Source organism: Falco rusticolus, chromosome 1 (assembly GCF_015220075.1).
Source record: "Falco rusticolus isolate bFalRus1 chromosome 1, bFalRus1.pri, whole genome shotgun sequence".
NCBI classification, from domain to species: Eukaryota; Metazoa; Chordata; class Aves; order Falconiformes; family Falconidae; genus Falco; species Falco rusticolus.
This window is the reverse complement of record NC_051187.1, coordinates 120,378,931-120,394,820: the sequence shown is the minus strand read 5'-3', so window position 1 is coordinate 120,394,820 and position 15,890 is coordinate 120,378,931. Positions and strand designations below refer to the sequence as shown.

Here is a 15,890-nt window from a genome sequence, read left to right as displayed (position 1 = left end):
ATCATCGAAGCCAGAGATGATAAGGGCATAGGTGAAGGTCTCAGCTCCATGAGCAGGAAAGTATTAGTCTCAAGAATACTTTAAAAAAATACAACATTATGCAACTGAGGATAACTATAATAAGAAATCACCAAAACCTTTTCTTTTACTTCGATTGATTTGAAAATTCTTCCTTACCACTCATCTATCTACTCAGTGGTTTCAATCAACATATAACATATAATCTGAGGGAAAAAAAAAAAAAAAAAAAAAGCCAAACAAACAAAAACCAAAAAGGGAAACATGAAGTACTAGAAATGTCTTTGCAATATTCCCTGATCCATCGCTTCATGTTGGATGATGACACTGGCTTGAGTGTTTTACAGAAGCATCCCTAGATCACGCCGGTGTGTCAGAGCTGATGATGTACCTACCTCCTGTTGATTGCTTTATGGCAGAGCTCCCTCCCTCAGACGTCAGATTTCCATATCTCTATGGAGGCATCTCTTTGTTATTATATATGTAGTCAAGATTCAGGTGTCTAGTGGGAAGTAAACACATAGATGTCAATATTCTTTCTAATTATATTCTAATTACATTCTAATTACGTTAATTGTATCTTTGATATTAAGTACCTGTTTAAAGTTATTTTTTTGGCTTAGCACTTACGCTTTTAGAATGATACTAAGACTAACAGATGACCTCTGAAGACCACCAAAGTGACTGGCTTGTGGGTGGTGAAGGGTCTGGGAGGGGAAGGAGATAGAAGCTTAGTAAGATTTTCAAAGGAAAAACACTTAAAAGTGAAATTCTCAGCTCAAATTTGTGACGTACATTACCTGTGTCTTGAAAGTTTTATGCTGACGGAGTCGGGGTGGTTCCTCATGTCTGCGCTCAGCAGGAACTCGTAGTACAACTTAGGATGGGCTTTTGTCCTTAATATTAATTTTGACGTTCACTGCAGTGCAGAGATGGGGCTGAGTCACAGCTTTTGGAGTCATAGCCACATCAGGAAATCCCTAAAGTTTGAGGGCACTTGGACTGACACTTTTGGCTCAAGTAATCTCTGATCTTCTTGTAAACAATTTTGGCATCCCTCTTATTTGTACATACTCAGTGAATGATGTGAACCAGGAAAGAAAATAAGTATGCTAAAATAATCCTTTCCCCCCCTGTTGTGCATGTGAATGAAACCGAGTCCATCAGAAAGGAGGAGGATATCTGCCAGTATCAGCAGGGAGGTTATTATCTTTGCATATGTTGTTTGCTAAGAAAATCCCTGTTAAGAACTGTTGTGGTGATACGCAGTATTGTGGCAGGATGCATTTGCGCTATGCGCATTTGCATCCGCCTGACTTTTTAATTTCCTGGGTCTCCAAAGCCATCCCACGTGAACAGTGTGCCACCCCTAAAGAGGTTAACTTGGACTGCATTCAACTTCATCAGGACAGGACAGCACTCTTCTGAGAACGATGCTGCCAAGCAGTTATCAGCTTGTTACACTCACCAACTGCACCTACGTGACGTGGCTGCTGCTGCTACCGAGGGTCCGGGCTGGGTGACCCAGGGCTGCCCTTCCAGCCTACCTCTTCTGCGTCCCCCTGCTGCATCTGCCTTCCCCTTCCGCAAATCTCCACCTGTAGAAAGGATGAGAAAACCAAAAAGGAGTCATGATCAGTGTGTTTTCTGAACAGCCCTGTGTCTTAAATGCAACAGAGGTTAGCAAATGGCCAGGAGGTGAGCAAGAGGGAGGGAGCAAGAAGGCATGTGTTTGTGCCCATGCCTGTTTATTCACATCTGCTCCCAAACTCCTGCTTTTGATTTCATGTGAGCACAAACCGCAAGCAACTGCTGAAGGCAAGAGGAGGAGCAGCACGAAATTAGTGCACGTGGAATCAAGATCAGCCCTTAATATGGGACAGAGCAGAAAGATTCACGAGCTCACAAGAAACAGCTTGCAAAAGTGGGGAGAAAAAAGTCAATAACAACAACATTTTATTTTTTTTAAAGTAAGAGCAGGAACCCGAAATAAAACCCACACCATTGGTGGTCACTAGTGCTGTGCTTAAGCTGTCATCTGTTGAATCTGGCAGTCTGCACGTCATTCAACAGATAAATGTCTTTACCAGAACCCTCTGGACCACGAGAATATACAGCACACGCATTTAAACCAGACTGCTAGGGGTGGGGGAAACTCTGTTGGTGGTCACAGACACTGAAGAATCAGGTATAGGAAACTCTGAGTAAAGGAGACATATGCTCAGAGGGAAAAAATAATGAGAAGTAAAGCTTTTTTTCCCCTTCTTATCCAACATTCGGGTAATCCAAGCTAATTGCACAGTAATGTAGCCACTCATAAATTTAAGAATACACGCAGATTACGTTTGTGTGGCTAAACTGGAAGTGGTCTTTCCTTTCAGGTAGCCACAGAGCCATGCAATTTGCTTTGGGAAAGCAGGACATATTTTATCTGCTCCCATCCCAGTTGCTGTAAGGAACCACATATGGCTAGAGGTACTGCCTACTCTGCAATGTAATAAACATGCCACAGCAAAGTGTTTTCAACTGTATGCCATGTGGTGAGTCTCAGCAAAGCAAGAAATGGTGGGATTTTTTACAGATTATTATATGGGCTCAGAAATCTTGAGCCTGCACAAACATTAAAAAATACTCAAAATATTTGAACTGGAAAACACGCTCATTTGCTGTAATGCCTGTGGATTTCTTAAAAAAACATGGGATCTTCCTTTTCAGTCATCCTCTCAAATGTGAAGTGGGATAATGAAGAAGAATTCTAAACAATTTTATTATAGCATGTTTTCATAGGCTATTTACAGCCGTTTCAGTTTATTCATTTATGTACATTTTGTCTTAGTTTTCAAACAAAAACAAACCTTTCCTGGGGGTATCTTCATCCAAGTTTTGTCTTCTGTTCCATTGTTCTTTGGCGTACTCCATGGAAACAGGCATATTGCTGGAATCTCCTCCATTCACATCAGTGCTGGCATGACGTTTTCAAGGGTCAGCAATTATGTCTGGGGATTTTAAAGGGTATTTCTGGGGCACTGCAGCCCCTGACACTCCAGCAGGAATGCTGAGTTTTGGAACAAACTGACAGAGTGTGTTTTTTTCTGGAGATGCTTCTGTGTGATAGAGTGCAGCTTGAACACTCTCTCCTGTGCATTTGCTGCCATTGCTGTGCCACTGCTCTTTGAGTATACTACCCAGATTTATTACTAAAGTATCACTTTTTTCATTCCCTCCCAGCAGGCTACAACTAGGATTAGCATTTTCTATGTTATCTTCTGCCTACACGTGTAAGGGGACAAGAAAACTAACCTTTTTATAGTCGAGGGCAGAGAATCCTCCACAGGCTATTCCTTTTCACAAGATATTTTCCATCCTACAATGCAGAAGCAATGTTATTAAAATGTTACGTCTACAGAATTTTCCAGTTCCTTTTGTTTATTTCTAATCTATATCATCCGGGCCTCCTGCACTTTTGGGTGAGCAGTCAGTTTGTAGTCCAACACATGAATTATCTTCACATGCCAAAGAAAGCTTAGGAATTGCCCAGTCTATTTCAAAACTCAGAAAAAGTAGGAGGTTGTATCTGGCAGCAGCAATATGCATTAAACATTCTCAAAGAAAGCTTTGTTATTAAGGAGAGGCAACTCGTTTGGATCAAGTGGGACCAACATAAATCTTCATTCAGCGCTCTAAGCATACCAGGAACTATTCTGAAATTAAATAAGCTTTTTTCCTTTCTTCTTTTTCTTTTACCCCATAAACCGTTTTTTTTTTCAGTATCTCCTAGGTCTCCGCACTTCTAGGTTTTAGACTCTTAGGAAATACAAGACCTCTCTGATTATCCCTTGGACTGAATGTATTGAATAAAGCAGAATCAAATGAAAACCCATTTTAGTTATGCATAAGAAGATTGATCCTAAAAACACTGCACACTTCAGGAGTTACTTTGGGTTGACTTTCCTGAAGCGGACAACCTCTATGCCCCTGCAGGCAAAGGCTACAGAACAATTTCTATTCTCACTACACTAATCTATAGAAATTGAAGTCATTAGCATTTCTCAGATTGCCCGCATACAGAACTGAGCCCTCAGCCCCCTTCCTTCTGTCAAATGCCACGCACACGATTACAAACAAGAACAGTGAGTCAGACCAGACCTGACTGGACCTTTTTCAAGACATGAAAAGAGTTTGTGCAATCATTCTTCTCATTGTTTTTCCACTTCTGTTTACATCCATTCTTTTCTTTCCTTGCCGTACAGGAGGTTTGGATGCGGTGTTGGAAAGCTTAGTCCTGCTACGTATTGTTGAAAACTCTCCGGCTAGTTTTGCAAGAAGCTGCCCATCACCAGATGTTCCTCCCGGAGAGAAGTGATGCAATGCCTTCAAAGAAAGCTCTTGCTCCCAGTGGGGAAAACATAAACAATCCAGATGAACATGTCAGAGAGCTGCCAATTTTTCTGGTCCAGCCTAGAGTCTCCCAGTATCTCGGCGGTGGTGTTAAGGTCCAGCTTTCAGAATTGTATATGATGTGGGAAACTCAGTTTTCATTTATTTATAAATAATAAATTTCTAACCCTTGGGACTGCAGAGGAAAAAAATAAAAAATAAAACAAAGACTAGAATAGCACAGCAAAGGGGCAAACAAAATTCCCCCCCCCCCCCCCCCCCCCAAAAAAAATAAAAAAATTCTTAACAGTTGCATGATTTTTGAACAGCGTAACTTATTATGGAGTTTCTGAGTCATGATCCTGAACTACTTAATGGTGGCAATGTGCATGCTACATTGATTCCCCCAGATGATAAAGCCAGTGCCCTACGTGCACTCAGCCGGGCTTGGGAAGAGCAGGATGCCCTCCTGCAGCCCCACGCTGGGGAGGGAATGTCAGCTGGCTGGCGCTGCTCATGCCGCACGACTGACTACCCCTGCAGGTGATGCATTAACAGAGGGAAGTTCTGCTTAGGGTAGTAGAGTTTGGGAGATTTTTATTTTATTTTTTCTATTTCAGGGGCAGAATCTGAATAGCAGCAGTGCCATTAAAAAAAAAATAATATCCTTTTTCTTTTCTTCCAGATGTTCCAATTTGTTCCAATGAATGCCAGTACTCCTCTGGGGAAGCCCTTAGACTATGGCAACACAACCACACTACCAGTGACAGGCCATAGATGGTGAATAATGCATTCTCCTGCCCAAAGAGTTGATCCTGAAAATATTTTAGGTAGCAATCTGCTGTATTGTTGGCTGCATGGAGAGGAAGGATGAGGTTAGGAAGAGAAGCATGAATTTGGACATGGTACCTTTGCCTAAGAATCCGAAATCCATGGAATATTTGGAACCGCTGTCTTTGCAAGGCTATGGAACATAGTTAAAATAATATGCAACTCAAAAATTAAAAATCCGGCTGAAGCATTTGACTGAAGGTACCTTCACTGAGCTGAGGCCAGCTGGGACCTTCCTTAAGCCCTAGAATGATGTGAGGTTTCTGATGCAGATAGCCCACAGTGGAGCAACAATGTTACATGGATTTTATGAGTTTCAATAACTCTGCTTTAATCAGAAAATTAGAAGTAACCAAGAAGCCCCTCTAAGGCCCGATTTGCTACTCTATTAAACCAGTATAGCACCAGAGTAATATCATGGTTTTTTGATGGAGTTATGCTGGCATAAAATTGATGTCAGAGGCGGGTGAATCAAGCCCCAAGACAGCTGTGAATTATTTTCTTTCTATCTGACATTTGAATGTTCAAGTGAAAAAAAAAAAAAGGTAGGGTTGGGAATGAATCCCAAATGCAGTCAACCTGAAAGGCTTGATAGAGAAAGATGTGGGTTTAGTGCTAGTTTAATCATTCAAATAGACAGAATATAAGTTTCTTGACAGAAAGCACCACCTAAAGAACCTGGCTGCCACAGTTCTTAATAAATTAGCAACCTGCATTTATACACTGACATTAGTAAAACTTTGTAGGGTATTACAACGGACAAATCTAAATGTTTGGATAAGATTTACTGATTACTATTTCATTTTTCTGAACACAAGGCTAAAATATTTACCCTCAGGTATTAGGAATAACTTTGTAAACTGTAATGTAAGCGAAGAACTTACCAGCACTGTTTCTGTGTTATGTATCTACAAGAAAATACATAATTGCATTAAATTGAAGAATGTTATTTTAATTAAAAACAAGAAATAGTAGACTTTACAGTGCAATAAGATTTTAACTTAAGCGAGCTAGTCCATTTTGGACCATTTGAAAAATCCCAGTATCGTAATGTTTACTAAATATTTGCAAAATTACATGAAATTGCTTAAAAATGGAAATCTGCTAAATAAGCAGTAAGAAAACATCTGTAAGTAATAAAATATCTGAACATAAAAATATTAACCAGGAGACAAATGTTGCCAAACATATACATAATTATTGTACTTCATTAGATGCAAGTCTGATGAATCTCAGTTCAACTTGCAAAGACACTTGAGATTCAATCCACCTCCACACCACTTTTACATCAAGGGAATCCTATTAATAGGAGGTCAGTGGAGACCTTCTGTTGGTGTATGAGAAAGGGGAAATTCAGGCATTCGGCTTATAGTTTGCCAGGAGAGACATAACCACTTATGATTTCTGCGTCTTAAGTAGAATGAATACAAAAACCCCAAAGTGCAATTTTTACCGCCAGGAATTGTACAACTCAAGCGTGCAAAATGAAGCAATATGGTATTTTAGTGCCAAAGTAAGTTCACTTAAAATTTCTGAAAAACTATGGTTTGCCAACTCAACGTCTGCTGCATACAACCAGGCAGTAATGAGGGATAAACATGGGAAGGTAAATGGCCAGCTTCCTGTACAAATACTTGACTTCATCTTTATATTCAGCTAAAATCCCATTACAGCCTTAATTCAAACCTGAATCTATGACTTTTTTGCCCCATACTTACACGGGGCTTTAGCATTTGTGCAACAGCTGGCATCACCAAAGGAGCTGAAGTCAGAACTGATCCTCAGTTAGTACCCGCCTGTCTTACAGAGGTCCAAAACGGCAGTACTTACATGGGGTTGTGCTCCATCCCACTGCCAGAGGAGCTCAAGCTCTTCCATTTAATTTCAGTTTGGGTACTTTTTCAGAGCCACGTTCATCTGCCAGTGTACACTTTACAAGGCATTTTTCCTGGAGTGGTCCATTTTTCCTAGAGTAGTCCTAGAGTAGACCTGAGGTCCTAAACGCCTTGTATTTGACACACAAAGGGAGTTCTGTTCCTTTAAATTCCAGTAAATGTATCACATATACTGAACCATACAGATAAGTACATCACCGACAAATTTTGGTGCGCTGTCCTCAGCTCGGAGCCTCGGGAGCTTGCTGGGAAGAAAACTCGGGATTACCTGCCAGTCACTTAGTTTTGGCCTGTCCATGCCTTTCACAAATCGGTTCGTAATTCCTCTAAGCTGCAGGTCTTGCACCAAATTGCCTTCGTACATACATCAGTAAGAAGACAGACTAGCCAAGGAGGATTAAAAAGACAAGCTCAAGTCTCAGCCTTGTTAATCCAAGTATTTCTATGGCACCCTCTCCCTCACCCCCCTTTGCTGCTACTTCCCATCCCACCACGCATACCAGCCATGGAGAATCTGGTTCCTAGACTAGAGCAGTTCTCCAAAGGTCAGGAAAGACTGGTTCACCTCAGGAAGAAAATAAAATATTTTAAAATTTATTTTTAATTAATTTTAAATAAATAAAAATTATTTATTAAAAAAAAATAAAATAAAATCCACTCAGTCCGTAACTATGCAGCACACTTCCAAGAAGAAATTCATGCTCACATAACTGACCGCCTCACAATGCTCAGCAGTTTTCAAGATGTTGCTGCCAGGAGATGCAGTCAGACAATTACCTATGGCTGCTACCAATGCTGGGGAAAAAAAACAACAAACCAAACAACTAAAAAGCTCCCATGGAATGTCCAGCTAGAAAAGCCACAGGCAGAAAGAAACCAACATGCACTTGCTAATAATTAGGCAGGATAATGCAAAGTATATAACACTGGTTGTGTGTAGTTGACTCTGGAAATGGAAGAAAAAAGTACCTTAGAAATATCACATGAATCACAAAAACAAGTTTTGAGGAAATTTCCTGCAGCAATTTTGGCAGCACATCACTGAGAGAAAATGTGCTTCCCTCTCTTTGCGATAACTTTGCTGAGTGAGACCTAGAAGCAGGAACTTCCAGGCAGAAAAACAAACTAAGAACAAGACTGAGCTGCAATCTTTTCAAAATTCTAAGGGAGTAGTTACTTAAAGACAAAGCAGAAAGGTCCAAGCATCAAAGTTGCTTTATCTATACATTCCCAACCTCTCTTTAGAGCTAGGGAACAAACTTCCTTGAAGAAATGAAGCAGTGCAGGATAAGAAAATTGAAGGAACAGAATTATTATTCCACTGAACAGATTGTGCACAAGTACATGGCTCTGGGAGTTTTTCTGTTGATGTTTTTATGTGCAAGATATAGTACAAAATAACTGGAGAGGAAAGCACTTAAAATAGAGAGGAAAAAAGAGGGGAAGAATAAAAATTCTACTTTACCTAATAATGACAGTAAAGGATTCATACTGAAATATATTCAGCCACATTCCTGTTTATATATACTTCAGCTATGTAGAAAGGAGACTGTCGTACCAACAGAAGAGATGTTAAAATTTTTAATCAACTGTTTCAGAAACCACTGTGTCTGCCTTCTTATAATGGATATTTAGATATTTAGATTGACTATCAGACCTCTGTAGTTCTTATTAAAAAAAAAAAAAAAAAAAGTCTTGCTGGATTAAGATATTTTCTTTTTACTAAAAAAAAATCAAACAAACAAAAACAAACCAGAAAAAACAAAAAAACCCAAACAAAACAAACCAAAAAACACAAAGCACCACCACCATCATAATAAACTGCAAATTGCTTTATCTTACTTTCATCAGCATAGACTAAGAATGAATGTTTCATTCTCTGACAAACAGTATTAACAATCAACTGTATCATTTTCTGACTGCAATCCTAGTATCTTGTGGAAAAACTCCTTTACTGCAAGTTTCAGTGCCACAGGAAGCGATGTCTCATTCTTAATCTGCTTGTCACTGAGCGGATCACTTTCAAAATGTCCATGTTCATTTCCTTGATTTAGTCATTTAGCCCACTGGTTAAATTCATTATTCCTCCAGTTACACAACTTGGGTGCGTAATTGTAAAAAAGTGATACTTGACTTTTTTAGAACATCCTTTATGTCCTTTTATCAGATGACATTTTTTAAAGAAAGCAGGGCATCAAGGATATTTGAACTTTCATTTCCTCAATCATGTGCCACATTCTACAGCTTTCATTTCTGTTCTCAATGCTTTCTTCAAGAACTATATGATGGATCAATATGTCATATTTCTGTAGACACCTGGACCTGTACAGACAGAATGATGCTACCCAGTTTTGCTATACCCAATTCACGATAACTATTACTCGGACACAGAAAGCTGTTGGCTGGTGAGACAAAACCACACTTTGCCTGCTTTCTGTGCTTCAGGATCCAAAAAGGAAAAAAAAATGTTTCTTTTACAGTCTTATGAGCCACTAAGCACATAAGCCTTGATTAATGTATATATGCTTAGTGGTTCATGTTTTTGGAATGGACTGCGGAAAAGGTCAACTGATCCTGTCAAGCCAGATACCTAAATTGGAAATAAAATCTCCTTCAACAATTTCAATCCACAGGTCTTTCATTACAAAAAGGTTTTTCAATTTGTCCAGAAAACTCATGTTCAGTTCTCTTGAAACCATTTCCCATGCTTCAGAATTGTTTACAGTAAATAAATCATGTGCTGGGTTAACAGAAAACCCATCTCAAGTTGTAGCCTGAGTCTTTAAGCTTGGCAGTTTACAAAGAGATTCAGCTAACTTTTTATCCTTTTTCTTCACTGCTACCCAAGAGCGACTTTGTCTCCAGTCTCCAGCACAGACATAAGGTATCACATTTGTTCCTCATTTTGTCACATGAGGAATCGTCCCCAAAAGACTCTAGTTAAGAGTTAGCCAATCACTTGATCAATTGTACAGGAGACACAAGACCTCTGGTGGTTTTTACTTCAGCTGTAATTCAGCAAAGGATGATTCTTATCCTCCTAATTTCAAGAATCTTTGCATATGATTTTCAGCACTATTTATAGTATCGCTTCAATAATATATTGACAGAGACACTTCTCCCAGCACCATATGTTACATACATGATGCTGAATGAAGTACTTTTCTCAGTATCAACAACGCTTCCTCCTCAAGAGATTTATGCCTTGTCCAATAACAACATGAAGACCTTTCATGAAGAACAATTTGATGAGTCCCCTGTGTCTAGAGTTTACTAAGTGTAGTTTCACTGACCTGGCAGTAAGTATTTGTGAAAACAATATCCTTACGGCACGTGTAATTGTGATAACAATTACCCCCACAACCAATTTATTTAAATTAATAGGATCAGTTGCTTTTAGAATCTGGAAGCTCCTCATATTGCTGAGTTCTCCAGTTATTGAAGATGTGCAAGTTTGCCACAGATCATCACCAGGTCAATGAGAAAATACATTGGAGATTGTACAAAATATATGCTAACTAAAAAAAAAAAAAAAAAAGGAAAAAGAAAAAAAAGAATAATTATATGTACTAACTAACCTTATTTGGATCTATTTTAACTTTCATTATTCAGCCATTTTTAAAATTTCAAATGTTGAGTTATTGAAATTGTCAACATTAGCCAGACTAGTAAATAAACCTTCATTTCACACAATAAAATTCAAACACCTTTACATTCCAAAATAAATTCTAATATACATTATCAAAAGATAATAAGCAGTACGGGTGATTTTCTTTCCATCACTGTAAACCTAGATTGAATTTAAATACAGTGTATTTTTCTTTATTTAATTTTACATTATTTTACATGTAAGTCAATTCAGGTTTTTCTTCTTTTTGCTGATACTGTATTATCACTAATCTAGTATGAAGTTAGTAGATACTCTACAGAAGGAAAATGTAATATCATTTGAGATAGAATCCACTATTTGTTTATTTAAAGGCTTTTTCAGTATTTAGGGCTTATTTGTCTCAGACATTACCTTGCTTCTTGAATTTTTTGAGTCTTGTGTGACATGAAACATCACCAAATACAGTTAAATATTTCTGAAATTTTCCACGAGGCATAGGCAGGTCTCTAACCTACTCCCTCAAATTCTTCTCCAATTATTTTCTTGGATACTTTTCCCTGTTTGGTAGCTATTAGTAGTATTAGTATTAGTAATAGTATTAGTAATACTGTCAGTATTAGTATCTTACTGCCTTTTTGAAATCTTGGGGAACTGAGCAACATGCATTTACAAATAACTCATACACTGTACATTTGAAGCATATTTATTATCTCCAAATATTTATTCTATGAAAAATCACTACAATATGTTTGGGGATCTAGTAAAATCCTACTGACAAGTCTGAGTAAAGACAGAAATGACTTAATGAAAGAGGGTATATATCCCTCATTCAGAAAGGTTTTGAGTGTATTTTTTTGCAAGATGGGTCGTGTGACACGTGCAGTCTTCACATAGTCTCAATCCTTTGCTGTGCTCTTGTGTCTGCTCCTCTAATGTGTGCATCAAGTGGCCTCATGTCTCAGTAAATGGCAAGCGTGCCTGGTAGCACATGAGGTTTTTCTGTCTTTTGTTTAATCTGGTTTTGTAGCGAGAACATTCTGTATAAAGCAAACTGTCTGTTAACCCTAAGTATGATTCTGGTTTAGGAGGCTGGAAGCTGGAAAGAATGTGCCTGTTAATCACTTGGGAGTAGTAGGAAAAGAGACACACTCAGTTACTGCATACAGCATTGTATTTTAATCTTCTGCAGCTATTTGTTTTAAGACACCATAATCACTAGCTAATGGCACATGAACAGAATCGAATAAAAAGAAAAAAAGGAACAAAAAACCCCCAACCAAACACAGGCATTAGATTTGGGCTAAACCTACCTGTCAGCGAAGGGATGCAACTTTCTCTAACTTGCACACCCAAGCAATAAAGTGACGTTTTCAGCTTCGTACATCCAGCAGGACCAGGTTTATGCATCGGTCTCTGACAGGCTTTCGACTCTTTCAGAGGGTACAGATCAGCCAGGCTTGTTCCAGGATGCTGCAGTTCATACTGCATTGGAGTAAGACAAAGTTCTGAAAATAATGAGCGATCAATACTTTTCAGAGGCTTCTAGGGATTGTGTTATAGCTAAGGTAACCTCAGGCTAGTGACAGCACCAAACCAACAGCTAGGTTGTCATCATAACTTCCTGCTGTATTTTTGTGTGCAATGAGCTTCTCTAGCACACTACCAGATTCAGGAAGAACTTAAGGAACCAAATGGGATTTGGCACCTAAGACCAGTACTGAATTCACAAAACACCTGTGTAGCTGCTGCATCTGACTTTCCCAGCACCTCCTTTCTGAAAATAGACTTCAGTAGACACCTTTGGGATCTGGATTTACATCAGGGTACATCCCCTTTTCTGAGCTTTGATCCCCTTGATCATGCTTAAATTCAGCCCAGCCATGTAATTTCCCTGGTTACTTCCCCTGCAGGGCCTGATGCAGATGCCTTTTGCAGAAGATGACCTGTGTGCTCCAAAAGAATAAGGGCCCACTTTTGTACAAAAAGCCCAATTTTCTTTTAAAATACAAAAAAGAGAAAAAACAAATGTTAGTTATTCTGTGTATGCATTAGTTGTCAAAGCACTTTCTGGCACCTGGAAGTCACAGTTCCTGTTTCCTTACCAGTTCGAGGGGTTTTGCTCATCTTCTTAGGAAATGCATTTTCTTCACATTCGCCCAATCGAGATCATCTACCAGGAAACGGAGAGAAAGATAGTGAGGTGATTTTTGTAGTACATTGTCATAAGATGATCATTTAAGAGAGAGCCTGCTTCAATTTCCTGATTTTTTTTTATTTTTTTTTTTTAAATAGAGAAAGAGCAAGACACATTCATCCAGGTGAAGCTACTGGATGATAACTCCCTAGCAAAACCAAGTGCTTTCACATAGTAAGTGCAATGTGCACATAGCACAAAGCTTTAAAAAAGACAGAGCTTTCCCACCATCTCTTTTGTGTTCCCAAGAGTCACAACAGGTAGTGTTTGATCCAGGATTCTGGTTCAAGGGTCTCACTCTTGAGCGTGTAACTAACTTTGTTAATTATGCCTGAAAGCTACAATACTTAATGTAGAGTTGCCGTTTTCAGGAGACACAAGTACCTTACATATTAGCACTGTGATACTCATCATTTGGATGGCCAAAAAGATGAATTTATAATCCCTGACTTGCCATTGTTGTGTCCAAATCAGGAAAGAGATGGAAAAACCTGAAACGTAGCCTGACTTTTCTAATCAGGGCACAACAACAACGTATGGCATGTTTTCTTTTCCCCACTGTAGAAACTCTAATCTTGTCCTGGCATCCAGAGCAATATCAAAGAAGCCAGCATAAAACCTTGCCACTTCTGATCTGTTGGTTGTCTCTCTAATGTATCTGGGCGTCTGTATAACTCATTTCCCCGTATTTTGTGCACATTTAGAACGGAGAGTATGCAAGCTTGAGCAGGAATTAGCTATTCATTGCAGTAGAGGGCAGTAGTATTCATTCACAAGCCAGAGCTGTGTACAGTACATATAAATGCCAGTGCAGTTGTCAGACAATTTAGGCAAACGGAATCATGCGACGGAAAAGTAGGTCTTCCTTGGAAACGAATTGTATTTTTAATACCTTGATCAGAGTGCATAATGAATTTACATTACGCTTTTTACAGACAGAGATAGGTAATCAGATTGTGTTATCCTAACATTAAAATCATCCTACACGTGTTAAAATTAGTAACCCCTTAGGAAATCAGTCCAAATTTATGAGCGAACAGAGACAGCAACCACTTGTGCTTCATGCAATAATATGCGTAATTTAAAAATCTGTATTACTGAACTTGGGGCCATCCCTACCCCATTAAAAATAAAAGTCTCCTCCAAGCCAGTGGAAACTGGCAATCTGCACCAAGTAGCAACAGCTCACAGAAATATATCTCCATTTGTAATCATTTCAGTGTATGGATGATGACATTTGGAAACATCTGGATCTGATGATGTCCACAGGAGATTCCAAAATGGTAGTGTCTAAATGTGATGATACAATAAATACAGGATGTTTTATTTTAGATTGAAATAGCAGAATAAAGGCAAGGGCAGATCTAGATAAAGCATTCAAGCATGGGACTTCAGGTGGCAGCGTGCACGCCTCTTAACTCTTGAAAGCACCTCCAGCGGCAGCCACCTTCTGCGATCTCAGAGCCGCCCTGCAGCTGCTCTCCAGCCAAAAATTCTTAACAGGCTTGTGCTCACCAAACTATGTGGCCGTAATTCAAACCATTCACTGCTCAACATAATTAAGAACCAATCTCTGAGTCCAGAACAATAGTCTGCTCAAGCACTAGCACATGGGAGCAAAATGAGTCTTTATGTCTTGGCTCATGTCTGCTTTCATCATTTTTTTTTTTTTTTCCTCTTCCAAACAAAACCTTCCCCTCTCCTCCCTGCAGCACATCCGCGGGTAGTTTTCAGGTTACTATAGTCTCCTTCAGGCTTTCTTCACCACTGAAACGGAGCCACAAAATTACCCCAAAATGTCTTGTCACACAGGAGCGCTAGAGCAATAAATTTAGGATCTTTGACTTAGAGATTGCTCGCTTGGAGATCTAATAGCAAGACACTGAAAAACGACGGGGCACTGCTATTTCTGGTCCACTCCAGCTACTTTCGGTGTGGAACAAGGAGAGAAATGGCAGGCTCTGCACAAACTTTGCTGTTGCTTAAACCCCTGGTGACTCAAGAACCACTTTATGCCTCAGCCTGACCAAGGGCAGCCTCAGGGACATCTCTGACAGCCAAGAATAGCTCGTATGGAGCAGCCCTAGGTGATTTCTGGTTTCCCACTACATTCCCTGCTCCACCACGCAAAGGCTGAGACAGCCGAGAGAAATAAAACCGGTTTTATGACACAGTTTTCTCTGTCAAGCAAATTTCCTGCTAGACTGGGCGGGCGCTGCTCAGCTCTGCAGCCAGGAGGTTTCCAGCCGCTGGAGGAAGGCTCGCTCTCCCTCAGGAGCAGGTCTTCCTCGTTCCTGAGGTGCGTGACCCCACTAACCACGTCTGCACCAGGTCGTCTGTCCTGGGTTGTGGACAGCCACTGCTAATGAGCCACATCTTCAACACGGGTTGAAGGTTTAAACGAAGAAATACAACGATGCGGAAAACAATTAACGTGGGCAAAAGTGTGAGACTTTCTGGGCCACAAGTGGGAAGAAGAGCCACCCTGCAGCGGGAGAGAAGCAGAAATGAGCTCCTCTTCCTACGAGCACTGGCTTCTTTAAAAAGGACTTTCCCCACTTCAAGCTACTGACAAAGATATAAATCCAGGAAATATTTTCTGTTTTGCAAAACCAAGTCCTGCAAAGGAGGCCAGGGAAGGAATATAAAATATATTTTGAAGACCTGAAATCAAAGCCATGTCGAGACTTGTGGAAAAATACAGCAGACAGGGGTTAACAAAGAGGAAATCTCAGCAAGGTTCGTGTCATACTTTTTCGCTATTTATTTCTTAGAAATGAAACAGTGTCGTTCCCCGTGGAAAGGCCACCGCTATTCTTCTTAGGTCTGGAATTTGCACCAGTTAGAGACATCAGATGAAAACCTAAACAACCAGCGAGGTTCCCCCAAAAATATAAGAGGTATGCAACTCAGGTGGAGTCCCAAGAGACTCTTTCCTTAAAGATGACCACCCAGCTTAGTGATG

General features: G+C 39.7%; 1 long non-coding RNA gene across 1 annotated transcript; it reads right to left on the bottom strand.

The window, feature by feature from the left end:
- Nucleotides 1-269: 269 nt before the first annotated feature.
- On the bottom strand, nucleotides 270-4,611 carry LOC119155678. Its single transcript, XR_005106801.1, has 4 exons — nucleotides 4,165-4,611; nucleotides 3,319-3,382; nucleotides 1,487-1,616; nucleotides 270-520 (listed from the first exon to the last, which is right to left on the bottom strand). It is a non-coding gene; the product is annotated as an uncharacterized LOC119155678 (long non-coding RNA).
- Between the last annotated feature and the right edge of the window lie 11,279 nt (nucleotides 4,612-15,890).